A 14,099-nucleotide genomic window follows, 5' to 3' on the forward strand; every position below is an offset into this window, starting at 1 on the left:
ATATAATAGTAAATACATAATACAAAAAAAATTAAAATAACATTTTTAAAACTTATATAAAATTAGTAATCGATTCTATTAACTAATCACACAATACCAAAATTGTTAATAAAGTCGATTCTAAAACTTAAATTCTATATATATATATCGTAAACTAAATATAAACTAATAATATATGCAAAAGATAACAATAATCATAAAACTTGTTACTCATGTATTATAACAAAATAGTAGTAACCTTAAGCACTTAATCTATAATCAAAGGCTTCACAAGTTCGGCCCACTCATCCCGTACGGCATTGATCTCCTCTTTACTATAGGGAGCATCTAACTTGAACTGTAAAACAAAAGATAAAAAAACATTAATCATTATATTAAAAGTATATATAATTAAAATACAAACTAAATAAAGAAGAGTAGTTATTCATGTTTACATGATTTTTTAAAAAACTTGCAGTATTAACAACCGTCATGAAACTCTGGATAATCTTCATAACATAATAACCAAATTGTACTCCATCTGGCTGCTCTCGACACGTGTATTGGTTGATTTTTACTGGACCCTTGTTTCGTATATTTTTTTCGATCCTGTACATGTCCACAGCACTAAACAAAAAAGAAATTAATTAATGAATTTATTTGTAACATAATCTAAATTTAAAAAAATTATAACTTACTTTTGGATACATTTCATAATATCAGTTCGGATAAAGTCATTCGTCGAGTCAAGATATGCAACACTTTGAGTATTAGCATGAATAATAATTGTCAACCAGTGATCACTACAGAGCAAAACATGTTAACTACGTCAACTCACTAATCGATCCATTAGTTTGTTACATTTATTAATATAAAAACATACTTAATCTGAATTCCACGGACATATCAACCATTGTTCAGGTTGCATACCCATCATTCGCTGACATAGATTCTCTGAACGTTGTTTGAGTTTACCAGCTTCAGTTGATACTGAAGCAGGATTATTAAATGCATATGTATTCCTCAACCCACCAAGATTAAGTGTGTGTTCTTGCAAATAACTGTTATAGTGAGATTTCTCTCACCTAGAAACTCGAGACCAGACTCCTATTTAAAGGACACGTGTATTCAGATTTCCAATGAAAGCTGAAATGTCCGTGAGAGACTTCTCGAAGTTTAGACCTCGCCCAGGATAAAACCAGCGAGATACTGCGAATACGACCTAAGTCGAATCACGTAACCGTAATTCGCATTATGCAGGGTAGATCCAACTCGCATGTGTCAGGACATATGCGAGTATCCCCTCTATATTTCTGCAAAAGCATAGAGACCAACTCTCTATGATGCAATTTGGTCCCAACGACCCAATAGCCTTGATAAACCGCTATAGGCTCACATGTCTAGGTTCTATCAGCACGATATGCGAGGTCTACAAAAGGCGATTGCTTAAAGACTCGGACAGTCCCTAACGTCATAATAGCCTTGCGAGCTCAACAAACGGAACATGAACAGTCAACTCGCAGATGCGGAAGACGCATACGTTGATGGACTTAGTAACTGTCACTCATTTATTAATGTTAACGTTGTTTGGGTTTAATTATTGCAATTCAATATGTAAATAATGGATTAACAATGAATGTGATCCTTATGTAACCGATTGGACACCTACTTTGTATATAAAGGGGTGATCCACCATGAAAATGGCATCTATGAATCTTTTGCTACAGTGGACTAAGCAGATCACAATCTCACTGAACCACTATAATTCTTTGTCTTATTGATATTTTCCAGCCTTGTTGATTGTTCTTGCATTCCCAGTCGAGTACTCGCCATTCTAGGTTGAATACTCGCACTTGTCACTTCCCTGAAAATTCTCTTTTTATATTAATTAAATAATACATTTTGGTGTTGCGAAATTCACTCAACAACATTTGGCGCCGTCTGTGGGAAATCAACTAAAGATTTCATTCACTTCAAAGAACACTATTCATCATGGTTGGAAATCACGCTAACGGAGCTATCAACGGGTCCATCAATATTGGAATGATGAGTGTACCACTTTCTGGAGCTGGAGTGCCACCTGTGGACGTCATCAACGACGGAGTAGGGAGGAGCAATATCAGACCTCTCAACCTATTCCCAGAAACGACTGGCCCTCAATTCGGGGACATGTCCACACCACCAGCAATCATGCATTTTCCCCCCGTCACTCCGGCGGTGGTATCCGAGGGAATGGTCCAGCTCACCACTGATCAATATGCTGCAATTCAGGATCAACTTCTAGACGTCATACTAACCGTGTATGCAGGGAACGGAGAACTAACCCTGAAGCTCTGGACCTGAACCATATGATGTCAAGAGATCAATCCGCAAGGTTTCCTAACTAGAGCGCACAAATTGACGAAGATCCTGAGCGCCGTAATCCTTGTAGTCGACCATCGAGAGACAACGACGCAGAGTCAGCCTCTTCATCATCGCATGGACGCACTCCGAGCAGGTATACAAGGTCCGGCTCTGTACAGACACAACAGGGAGGATGTTATCAAGTACACCGAGGTGATCTACGTGATCATCTCAACGTAGTTTTCAGGGCACGCTCCCGCGGCCCACATAATACCGAGACACTCCGTGATCCCCAGGCGGGCGATCAGGGTGTCAACGCAGATAATAACCCGCCTATTGCACCGATCGCGACCACTGGGATTAATATCCCAGCAAACCTTGCCGCAGTAGTTGCGAGCCCCGCAGTCGTAGCGACTCCAGCCCCTGCGACGGGAGGAATCGACCAAAGCATGCTTCTGCAAGCTTTAAAGATGATCGAGCAGCAGCGCAAGCCTATATATAAGCTGCATGGCACCTCGCCTTTTACTGCAGAGGTGCGGCAGGCTCAACTTCCGAAAGGGTTTCGTTTATCCGAATCCCTCAAGTATAAAGGTACTTCTAACCCAATAGACTATTTAGAAAAATTTAATACTATAATGGAAGTAGACCAGGTACCACAACTCGCGAAGTGCCGCATTCTTGCGGCAACACTCGAGGAAAATGCTCATGATTGGTTCACCCAATTACCTGAGGCATCAATATCGACGTGGGAAACCTTTGTCGACCTATTCCTCACGCATTTCCAGGCCACAATGACGTATAGACCACCCTATACGACTTTGGCCAACATCAAACAAGAACCTGGTGAGTCTTTACAAGACTATTTCAAACGTTTTAACGTAGAAGTAAAAAAGGTCGAGAAGGCCCCTAAGTCTTCGCTTGTTTGTATGTTGATAACAGGTATCTTGCCGAGGACCGACTTTTGGAAGGAACTACAAGCTCGAAGGCTGGAGTCCTTGGTAGAGTTCTTCGCCATGGCCGAACCTCACAAAAGAATCGAGAACTCTCTAGCGGAGTTAGAGAAGGGGAAGGACAAACGTCGGTCACCCATACCGCAGTCACGATCTCGCAGTCCGCGAGGGAAGAACGCCAGGGGCCGAAGCCCGAGAAGACGCAGCCCGCGAAGACAGCGAAGTCCGAAGCTGGCTAAGTCACCCCCAAAGAAGGAGTCCTCGCCAAAAAGGAAGGGAGGACCTCGCTTCGTCAATTATACTGAACTCGCAGTCCCTCGAGACCATATCTATGCGATTGAAGAAAGGAACGGAGTCTTCAAGAAGCCGCCCCCTATCAGGGGGAATCGCGACCAGAGGGATCCTAAAAAATTCTGTAAGTACCACAAGGACATTGGTCACACCACTCTAGAATGTTGGGTCTTGCAGGATGAAATAGAGGAGCTGATCCGGAGAGGGAAGTTCGACAAGTATAAAAGGAGCGAGGAAAGTCATCCCCAAGCGGATGGCAAAGGAGAAACCCAGAACGCGAGTGGCTCCAAAATACCTCGCAATATCCTGACTATAATCGGAGGACAACACATCGCAGGCGACTCTTGCAAATCACAAGAACGGTATGCCAGAGAAGCCAAGGAGAAGCCGCTTACCAATGTGAATAATCTTGGTGAACAGTCTGAGAAGCTCTTTAAGAAAGAATGCGATGACATCATCTTTATGGAGAGCAATGCGAGATGGGTCCATCACCCGCATTCTGACGCACTGGTAATAGTCGCCAATATTGGTGGGGACAATGTCCATCGTATACTGGTTGACAATGGGAGTTCAGTGAATCTGCTGAATTTCCAAGCCTTCAAGCAAATGGGGTTGCAAGAGAAGGATTTGCGACCTATGACATCAAGCATTTATGGCTTTTCGGGAGATGTCATAGATCAAGCTCCCAATCACTTTGGGGACTGCCCCAGTAACAGCACAGTCAATGGCCGACTTCGCAGTAATCGACCAATACTCAGCGTATAACGCCGTAATTGGTCGACCAATCCTGCAAGAGATGAAGATCATAACCTCGATCTATCATCTGACGATGAAGTTCCCTACTCCCGCTGGAGTAGGTTCGGTGCGTGGAGTCCAATCCGACTCACGAGAATGTTATAACGCAGCCGTTAAACTCGCAGAAAAAAGGACGGTAAATGTTATCTACCTTTTGGAAGCACCACCTCCTCGCCAGGAGATCATCAGGATCGAGGAGGTGTCGCACATAGACGAACCAGACTTGGATCCAAGAATCCTCGATCACACCGCCGCAGCCCAAGCCGCGGAAGACACAATCGAGATATGGTCAGGATATCTCCGCAAGTCATGTGTCATCGCTTGAACATTGACCCCGAAGTGCGAGGTGTCCGACAAAAGCGCCGCAAAATGGACCCCGCGAGGTACCAAGCGCTGAAAGAAGAAGTGGACCGCCTCCTTGCCTGCGGCTTTATACGGGAGTCATTTTACCCCAACTGGTTAGCAAACCCCGTACTTGTGCCAAAGCCTAATGGCTCATGGCGCACATGCGTTGACTTTACGGATCTAAACAAAGCCTGTCCCAAAGACAGCTTTCCTCTTCCTAGCATTGACCAGCTTGTCGATGCCACTGCAGGTCACGCACTTTTGAGCTTCATGGATGCGTACTCGGGATACAATCAAATCCCGATGTATGAACCAGACCAAGAGCATACCTCATTCATTACTGATCGAGGATTATACTGTTACAAAGTAATGCCTTTTGGTTTAATAAACGCAGGAGCAACTTATCAAAGGCTAGTGAATATGATGTTTGCAGATCTCACTGGAAAGACAATGGAAGTATATGTTGACGATATGCTCGTAAAATCACAACATGCGAAGGATCATATTACCCACTTGCAGGCCATGTTTGACTTACTGCGGCGATACAAGATGCGTCTAAATCCGTTGAAATGCGTCTTTGGGGTTGGCTCTGGGAAATTCCTTGGTTTTATGGTTAATCAGCGAGGAATAGAAGCCAATCCTGCGAAGATCAGGGCATTGGTGGAGATGCCATCACCGACCAAGCCAAAGGAGGTTCAAAGCCTCACAGGTAAAGTCGCAGCTTTAAACCGCTTTATATCCAGATCTTCTGATAAGTGCAAGGAGTTTTCTCAGATTTTGAAAGGCAACAAAAGGTTTCATTGGAACGAAAAATGCGAGCAAGCCTTTCAAGCTTTAAAAACGCATTTGGGGCAACCTCCGATCTTATCGAAGCCATTGTCCGGAGAAGTTTTGTCTATCTATTTGGCCGTCTCCGAATATGCGATTAGTTCAATACTAATACGCGAGGACCAAGGACGCCAATACCCGGTGTATTACGTCAGTAAGCGATTACTGGATGCCGAGACGCGTTATCCTCAAATGGAGAAGTTGGCTTTCGCCTTGATAATATCCTCAAGAAAATTGCGACCCTACTTCCAGGCTCACAGCATTGAAGTTTTGACAAACTTCCCCTTAAGACAAGTTTTAGCGAAACCAGAAGCATCGGGGAGATTGTTAAAGTGGGCAATGGAGTTGAGTCAGTTCGACATCAAGTATAAACCGAGAACTGCGATCAAGGGGCAAGCCTTGGCAGATTTTATACTTGAATTCCCCAGCACCGAGGTGGCAGTTGTAGAGGACAGAAGTGACATTGCTATAGCAGGCAAAGAAGCATGGACATTGTACGTCGATGGAGCCTCAAATAACGAAGGTTCTTGCAGTGGGATCTTGTTAATCAGTCCCAATAATTTCAAGGTACACGCTGCTTTACGTTTTGAATTTTCTGCGTCTAACAATGAAGCCGAGTATGAGGCTTTAATCACAGGATTGAAACTGGCCCTCGAGATGAAAGTCGAGTATCTACAGGCTTTTAGCGACTCCCAAATCGTGGTATGCCAGGTGAATGGAGAATACCTAGCAAGAGGCGGAAAATTGGTTAAATACTTAGCCATCGTTCGCGAAATAATGCAGAAATTCAAAAATGTAGTTGTATCTCGAGTACCGCGTGCTCAAAATGCCCACGCAGACGCATTGGCCCGTTTGGCCTCAACTAGAGAAGCCGAATTACTTGATGTGATTCCGGTAGACGTACTGGCTCACCCAACCATAGATCGAGAAGCAATCATGGAGATAGATGATGTTCAGGAGATTACCTGGATGACTCCTATCCTCGCATATCTTGAGAAGGGGCTCTTACCCGATGATAAAGTAGAAGCGAGAAAATTGCGACAGCGAGCAGCCCGTTATGTAATATATGACCAAAGGTTGTATCGCAGAAGTTTTAGTCAACCGCTTCTCAAATGTATCAGTGGAGAAGACTGTGGTTACATACTTCGTGAAGTACACGAGGGGATTTGTGGTAATCATACCAGAGGTAATTCCCTTGCTTTAAAAATTATGCGGCAAGGGTATTACTGGCCAACATTGCGACAAGATGCTCTCGCGTTTGCAAAGAGGTGTGATAGATGTCAGCGAATAGCCACTTACACCAACCAGCCTCCGAGTAACCTCCATTCTATCACAAGTCCATGGCCCTTTGCAATATGGGAAATCAATTTAATCGGCGAGTTACCCAAAGGAAAAGGCGGAGTCAAATATGCTGTAGTCGCAGTCGATTACTTCACAAAGTGGGCCGAAGCCAAAGCACTCGCAACCATCACGGCAACGAAATTGCGCGAGTTTGTCTATACCTCCATCATTTGTCGTTTTGGCATTTTGCATAAACTCATTTCAGACAATGGAAGACAGTTTGACTGTAAAGAGATGCGACAGCTATGCGACGATTTGGGGATTAAAAAGGCTTTTTCCGCAGTTGCTTACCCGCAGAGTAACGGACAAACTGAAGCCATTAATAAAATAATCAAACACACCATAAAAGGGAAACTAGAAGATCGCAAAGGGGCTTGGCCATACGAGTTATCGCAAGTCCTATGGTCTTATAATACGACCCCTCGATCTACAACTGGCGAAACACCCTTCTCACTTTCTTACGGGTGCGAGGCCATGTTGCCAGTTGAACTTGGGGCAGGTTCCCTACGCAGGGATGTTTTCAACATCTCGCAGAACAACGAGAATCAGCTATTCTGCCTTGATCTTTTGGAGGAAAAGCGTGACAAAGCGCACCTAAAAAATGCGGCTTACCAACAGCGAACTGAAAGATACTTTAACTCCAGAGTGAAAGTAAAAGCCCTGCGAGCAGGAGACTTGGTCCTTAGAAGAATAATGCCAAACACCAAAAACCCGTCGCATGGGATCTTCGGGGATGATTGGGAAGGACCATACCTCATCGCACATAAAATTGGTGATGCAACGTATCGACTCGCAACACTCGATGGAACTACGATTCCACGAGCATGGAATAGCGAGAGCTTGAAATTTTATTATCAATAGTACTCGCATTATTCGATTATGTTCACTCTTGTACTTATACTTAGATATTTTTCATTCAAAAGGGAAAAATCCTAAGTATAGGGGGTATATATGCCCGAATGTACTATTGATTATATGAATGAAATTACTTGTTAAATTTTCAAAAACTTTACCAGCTTTGTAAATATTCCTACTTATTACACCAAGCTGTAATTGAAGTCGCAAATATATATATAAAAAACGCGAGTACCCATGTACTGCGTAAATGTTAAAGGATAGCTATCCCTGCGAGGATATAAATTTGTCCAAAATGAAAAGAAATTTGTCCAAGTACAAAAGCGCGAGTACCCTTGTACCGCATATAAAAAAAAAGAGAGAATTAAAATTAAAAAACAACATGAATTAGAGGATAACTAAGCATCTGGAGCAGCAGGAGTAATCTCATCCGGAGCAGTCTCATCCGCGACTTTGCTGATGACCTCGTTCTCGACTTCTTCAGCTTGTACGCCCTCGACCTCATCAAGAAGGTTCCCTCCCCCACCTTGAGTCTGAGTAGGCGACATGGCACGAAAAGCCTCAGCCATCTCAGCGGCTTCTGTTCTGAGAAGAGAAAAGTCAAAATCTGGGACTTTGGAAAGAGTGGTATAGATATAATCAGACACTGCCTGATCATACTGCTTCTTCCCATTCTCTTTCTCAGTCTCCAAATCGCGGGCCATCTCCACGATCGTCGCCTACGATTTCTTGACCTCAAGCTCCGCCTGTTCCTTCGCCTTGCTGAGTTCTTCGAGCTCCTTCTCCTTGGCCTTGCTGAGTTCCTCGAGCTCCTTCTCCCTCCTCGCTACTTCTTGCTTCAGCTTTTTTATGTTCTCCTGAAACTGAGCATTTTGCCTCTTCAGCGAGTCAGCTTCCTTCAAAGGAGTAGCAGCAGCTTTTATGAACAGAGTCATCGACTGCGCGGCCAGCTCGGCAGATCGCGTAACAAGATCCTCATAAGGAATCTCAGCCAGGAACTTCTCTTGCATGGCTAGGAAGTCGCGAGCTCGAACAGGTGGATCAATTACGACTTTCTTCCCCTTGTCCTGTGTGGTCTTGGCCAGCTTCTTGGAAGAGTCTGCGACAAGTGTAGCCATCGCATCGCTCTTCCTCTTTTGGGCGACAACCGGCGAAGTCGTCGTTGTTCCACCCTTCGGTTTGATCTTCAGGACAGGGGCAGACTTCAGAAAAGTCATATCTGCGAATATAAATGAAAGATAAGTATAAGTTAAACCCTACCTGTCGCCCTTATAACAAGAGATGAATTACCTGAAATTTGTCGAGGAGTTTGCTTAGAAAGACGCTTGTCTATTCGCTCTTGCTGCCTCTCGGATGGTTCTTTGTATACTGGCTCCCTTTGAAGACTTGCGTTCTCAGGAATCAGCTGGTGTTCTCGCAACTTCGCAGTTGTACACAGTAATCGCCAGTCGCGATCTTGTACTGGAAGGCTCCCGAGGATTTCAGCTGTCTCCTTGCTAGTCACGACAAGGGTCGGTCGAACTGGTCTATCTGCGATAACAACAAAGAGCGAGTAAGCAAAAGATCTCAAAAGTAATGCAAAAAATGTCTAAGTCAAGAAATACGCGACATACTAGGTCTGCGATTAAAGTTAGTCCTAATCCCAGGGACTTTAAAGACATAAAACCACTTCGATTTCCAATCCCCCATGTTTGACACCATTCTTTCAACTCCGTTGATTTCAGAAGTCGCCCATTTGCTAAAGCAGTAGAAGCCATTATGAAGACCTACACTTTTTATGTCGTAGAAATAGCTGAACTCTTCTACTGAGGGAGCCCTATGGACATACTCCATGTACATCGCATAGAAGGCTAGGGCAGTGCGGTAGCTGTTTGGAGTTAGCTGAAAGGGCGATACATCATATCGCCTGAGAATAGCTGCGATGAAGGGGTGAAAGGGGACCGATACCCCACACCGAAGAATGGGTATTGAGACTACCACATCCTCTGTGGGAATGATCGTAGGGTTAGTAAATGGAAGATGCGCTCTCTGAGATGGCTTAGGTCGCTGAAACGCGAGTCGCAGCAAATTTAACCTCACAAAGGTGGTGAAGTCTGATTTGGAAACTCTCGAGATTAAATCCTCACACGCGAAGGGCTCGTTCAGCTGGGAATCGTCGACCGAATCTGTCCCACTCCCTTCCACCTCCTCCTCTTCCTCACCTGACTCGCGAACTGGAGTCGTCCATTCCTCGTCCATCTCCTCGACCTCGATGTCAGGAGCATGCCTCAAGTGTATAAGGTTGTCGTGTGCCGACACCGTGGACTCGCTGTCTCGAATATCGATGGTCCCAGGTTCTGCGAGTTCTTGCACCATCTTCTCGATGTCCACAGAAGACATCGGGCCTAGCTCTATTGGAGCGGCCTCCTCTTCGGAAAGAGAAGTGGGGAGAAAACTGTCCTCCTCCTGGTCAGCTTCACCGTCAAATGCACGGCCTCCGGAGCCGAGCTGTTGGCTATCCGACAAATCGCTCATCTGAAAGATAGAAGATCTTTTCAGCGTGATGGATGTGTGAAAAGGCAAAGTAAGTGATCTCACCCGCATTAGATTATAAAGTCGCACTCGACAGAATGGTCAGCCTCCTTGCGAATACAGACCATCCCCTCAATATGCGAGAAGAGATAAAACTATCTTGGGCAAGTAATTCACGCATCTTCGGCCAAGCGGTATACCTCCAGAAACGGCTGGGAGTTTCCCAGTGACTCAAGGAGTATGGGTTTTCGAGCATAACCCTAAAGTTACTGGGAGACCCCCACCGTTCCGAGACTACCTATTAGCCAAAGAGTACGCTCATTTGAATATTAACGCATGTCGCAAATGGCTGGGTGTATCACAGTATCTCAAGGGGCATATAACCGCGTATATGGCCATTAAAATACTGCGACACACCCACCATTTGGAATAGCGATTAATACCCTCTCAACTCAGCCCGCGACATATAAAAATCCTAAAAGATCTAGCTAACAGTCAAATGGAAGTAAATCTTGGCAATACGCGAGTATTCAAGTTGTTCATCTGAACACCAGTGAATATTCAAGTTGTTCATCCGAATATCCGCGAGTATTCAAGACGTGAAACAGTGCCTATGAATTGTGTGCGGTTATGTCAGTTTACAGGTCATATTCTATGAATTTACCCAGGTTTTCTTACCTAAAACACATAGCCTCATAAGCACCTACAAGCATACATTCCTAAAAAGCCTTTAAAATACCCGAACCCAAAAAGTAAAGCATATTTTCTCCAAACAGAAAACGAAAAATGCAACGACTTGAAAACTAACCTTTAGTTGTGATTTCTACGATTGCTCTCGATCACTTCTGAGATTGAGAATATTGTGGAAAAAGTGGTAGAAAATCTGGAAATGGGTTTTTGAAGTTTCTGTAATGGACGGAAAGAGGAAGTTAAGAGCAAGAGGGAAAAATGGGAGTTTTTGATTCGTATCAAAGGGTTTAAATACCCATATCCCTTATTAATTGGGATTACGACACGTGGCAGCCAGAATGCCTAAGGTCGCCCAATCTAACGGCCAACGATGGCCACGCCTACACAAAAACCGAGGAGTTTTGTGACGTGGCACCATAAATGTAATAAAAAGTAATAATTACAGCCGTCATTTTTCGAGACCCTCGACGGGACAACCAAAAGGTCACCTCCTCGTGACAACCTTTCACCTGTCTCTCGAGTAATAGTTTCCCTCAGTGACCGCTCCTGTCACGTCGCGAAACTAGGGGCATGTTTTATAGTGAGATTTCTCTCACCTAGAAACTCGAGACCAGACTCCTATTTAAAGGACACGTGTATTCAGATTTCCAATGAAAGCTGAAATGTCCGTGAGAGACTTCTCGAAGTTTAGACCTCGCCCAGGATAAAACCAGCGAGATACTGCGAGTACGACCTAAGTCGAATCACGTAACCGTAATTCGCATTATGCAGGGTAGATCCAACTCGCATGTGTCAGGACATATGCGAGTATCCCCTCTATATTTCTGCAAAAGCATAGAGACCAACTCTCTATGATGCAATTTGGTCCCAACGACCCAATAGCCTTGATAAACCGCTATAGGCTCACATGTCTAGGTTCTATCAGCACGATATGCGAGGTCTACAAAAGGCGATTGCTTAAAGACTCGGACAGTCCCTAACGTCATAATAGCCTTGCGAGCTCAACAAACGGAACATGAACAGTCAACTCGCAGATGCGGAAGACGCATACGTTGATGGACTTAGTAACTGTCACTCATTTATTAATGTTAACGTTGTTTAGGTTTAATTATTGCAATTCAATATGTAAATAATGGATTAACAATGAATGTGATCCTTATGTAACCGATTGGACACCTACTTTGTATATAAAGGGGTGATCCACCATGAAAATGGCATCTACGAATCCTTTGCTACAGTGGACTAAGCAGATCACAATCTGACTGAACCACTATAATTCTTTGTCTTATTGATATTTTCCAGCCTTGTTGATTGTTCTTGCATTCCCAGTCGAGTACTCGCCATTCTAGGTCGAATACTCGCACTTGTCACTTCCCTGAAAATTCTCTTTTTATATTAATTAAATAATACATTTTGGTGTTGCGAAATTCACTCGACAACAATAACTAAATTAAAACAGATTATTAATAAACAGTTGTATATATAATTTTTAACTTAGATATTAACTTAGTTATTAACTATTATACCTGCACCAAAGAGACATAACAGTATTTCCAATCTTATGGAGCTCACACACATCTTCCACCTCGTCAGCGCTGATCCAACACTCTTGGCCTTCTCCTCCGAACACTTCTGGTTTAATATAGTATCTCTTTGATTTCTTAGCAGGCCAATTCTTCACAATCTCTGAAAGTGCAGACAATAATTGTGTCTTTGCAGGCAGAATGTACCGTTTGACAGACTGTTTATTAGGCCCCTTTGGGTTTATCGGTGGCTGAGTCGGTGGAGCCAAATGATCTCTTGAATCTTTCTTCTTTCCTTTCATCTACATCAAACAATTAATTACAATTTCAAAATATAATAATATTGACAGGCTAAGATGCAATTTTAAGGTTTTCGTGAGAAATTATTAGCATCCAAGAGTTTAGAAAACATAAAGTCATAAATCATAATAGATTTGTTATTATCTTATAGACATTATAAACAATTACACAATTACTAGTGATACAAAAATATGTTATTTTCAATCCTTAACTCATATTCTTTTCATCAAAATAAACACAAGAGTTATAAGTTTTTTATTTATTCAAAAAATTTGCACAGAATACCAGATATATATTTTGAAGTGAGGATTTCTTCTAGGTAGTATGTAGGGACAAGTACAAAAAGACCCTTAAAGGGTCCAATCAGAGAAATGTTTAGAGCTGAAAACCATCAAAAGGAGAGAGCTTCAAGGTTGGTATTTTTGACTTTGGTTGGGACTTGAAAGTGTATTTCCAGAAACAAACAAAACAAACCCACCTAGTCTTTATCAATTGGAGTCACAGTAGAAACATAATAAATAGGTTCCATTAAGCTTTTGAATCAAGCACTTAGCTTAGAATGATTCAAAAAAACTTTCAGTATTACAAAGCAAACACCACTGCTTAGTTGTCTTTAATCATGTAAAACACCAAACCTTTTGATAAGAGAATCACCCAATTTGAGCAAAAAAAAACACAGCCCATGAAAGGGTTCAAGAGTTGTTCCTTTTTACTTTCCAAACCAAAATTTTAATCTTTTTAGCTTTGGAATCTAAAGAAGGAGAATTTCTACCAATGACGCTCGTCGCCAAGCAGAGGCCATGGCTCTTGCCTCACTTAATATAACCAAGTTTTAAAACCCTAATTTTAGATTAAAAACTCTCAATCTAAATTTCTAACATTCAGAAAGCCCTAATTTTGGATTAAAAACTCTCAATAAAATGACAAATTATCCATTGATGATGAAAATAGAGCATATATACCATGTTATTGTTATAACATAGACCACTAGAGACTGAGAGAGAGATTAGTTGAGAGAGCGCAAGAGAGAAAGCAAGGGAAATAGAGAGACTTACGGAGGTGGCCAATTCGAAATCGCATCCCTATTCGAGACTTTCAGAGCTGATGAAGACGCGCGAGAGCTGTTATAACACAGAGAGACTGAGAGAGAGAGAGAGAGAGAGAGAGAGAGAGAGAGAGAGAGAGAGAGAGAGAGAGAGAGAGAGAGAGAGAGAGAGAGAGAGAGAGAGAGAGAGAGACTTACGGAGGTGGGAAAATCACTTGTTCAAAATCGTAGTTCGATTGAGACCTTCAGACCTTTGGAATCGCAAGAGAAAAAGAGAGGGAAAGAGAGCGCTGTTCAGAGAAA

Source organism: Cannabis sativa, chromosome 3 (assembly GCF_029168945.1).
Source record: "Cannabis sativa cultivar Pink pepper isolate KNU-18-1 chromosome 3, ASM2916894v1, whole genome shotgun sequence".
Classification (NCBI taxonomy): domain Eukaryota; kingdom Viridiplantae; phylum Streptophyta; class Magnoliopsida; order Rosales; family Cannabaceae; genus Cannabis; species Cannabis sativa.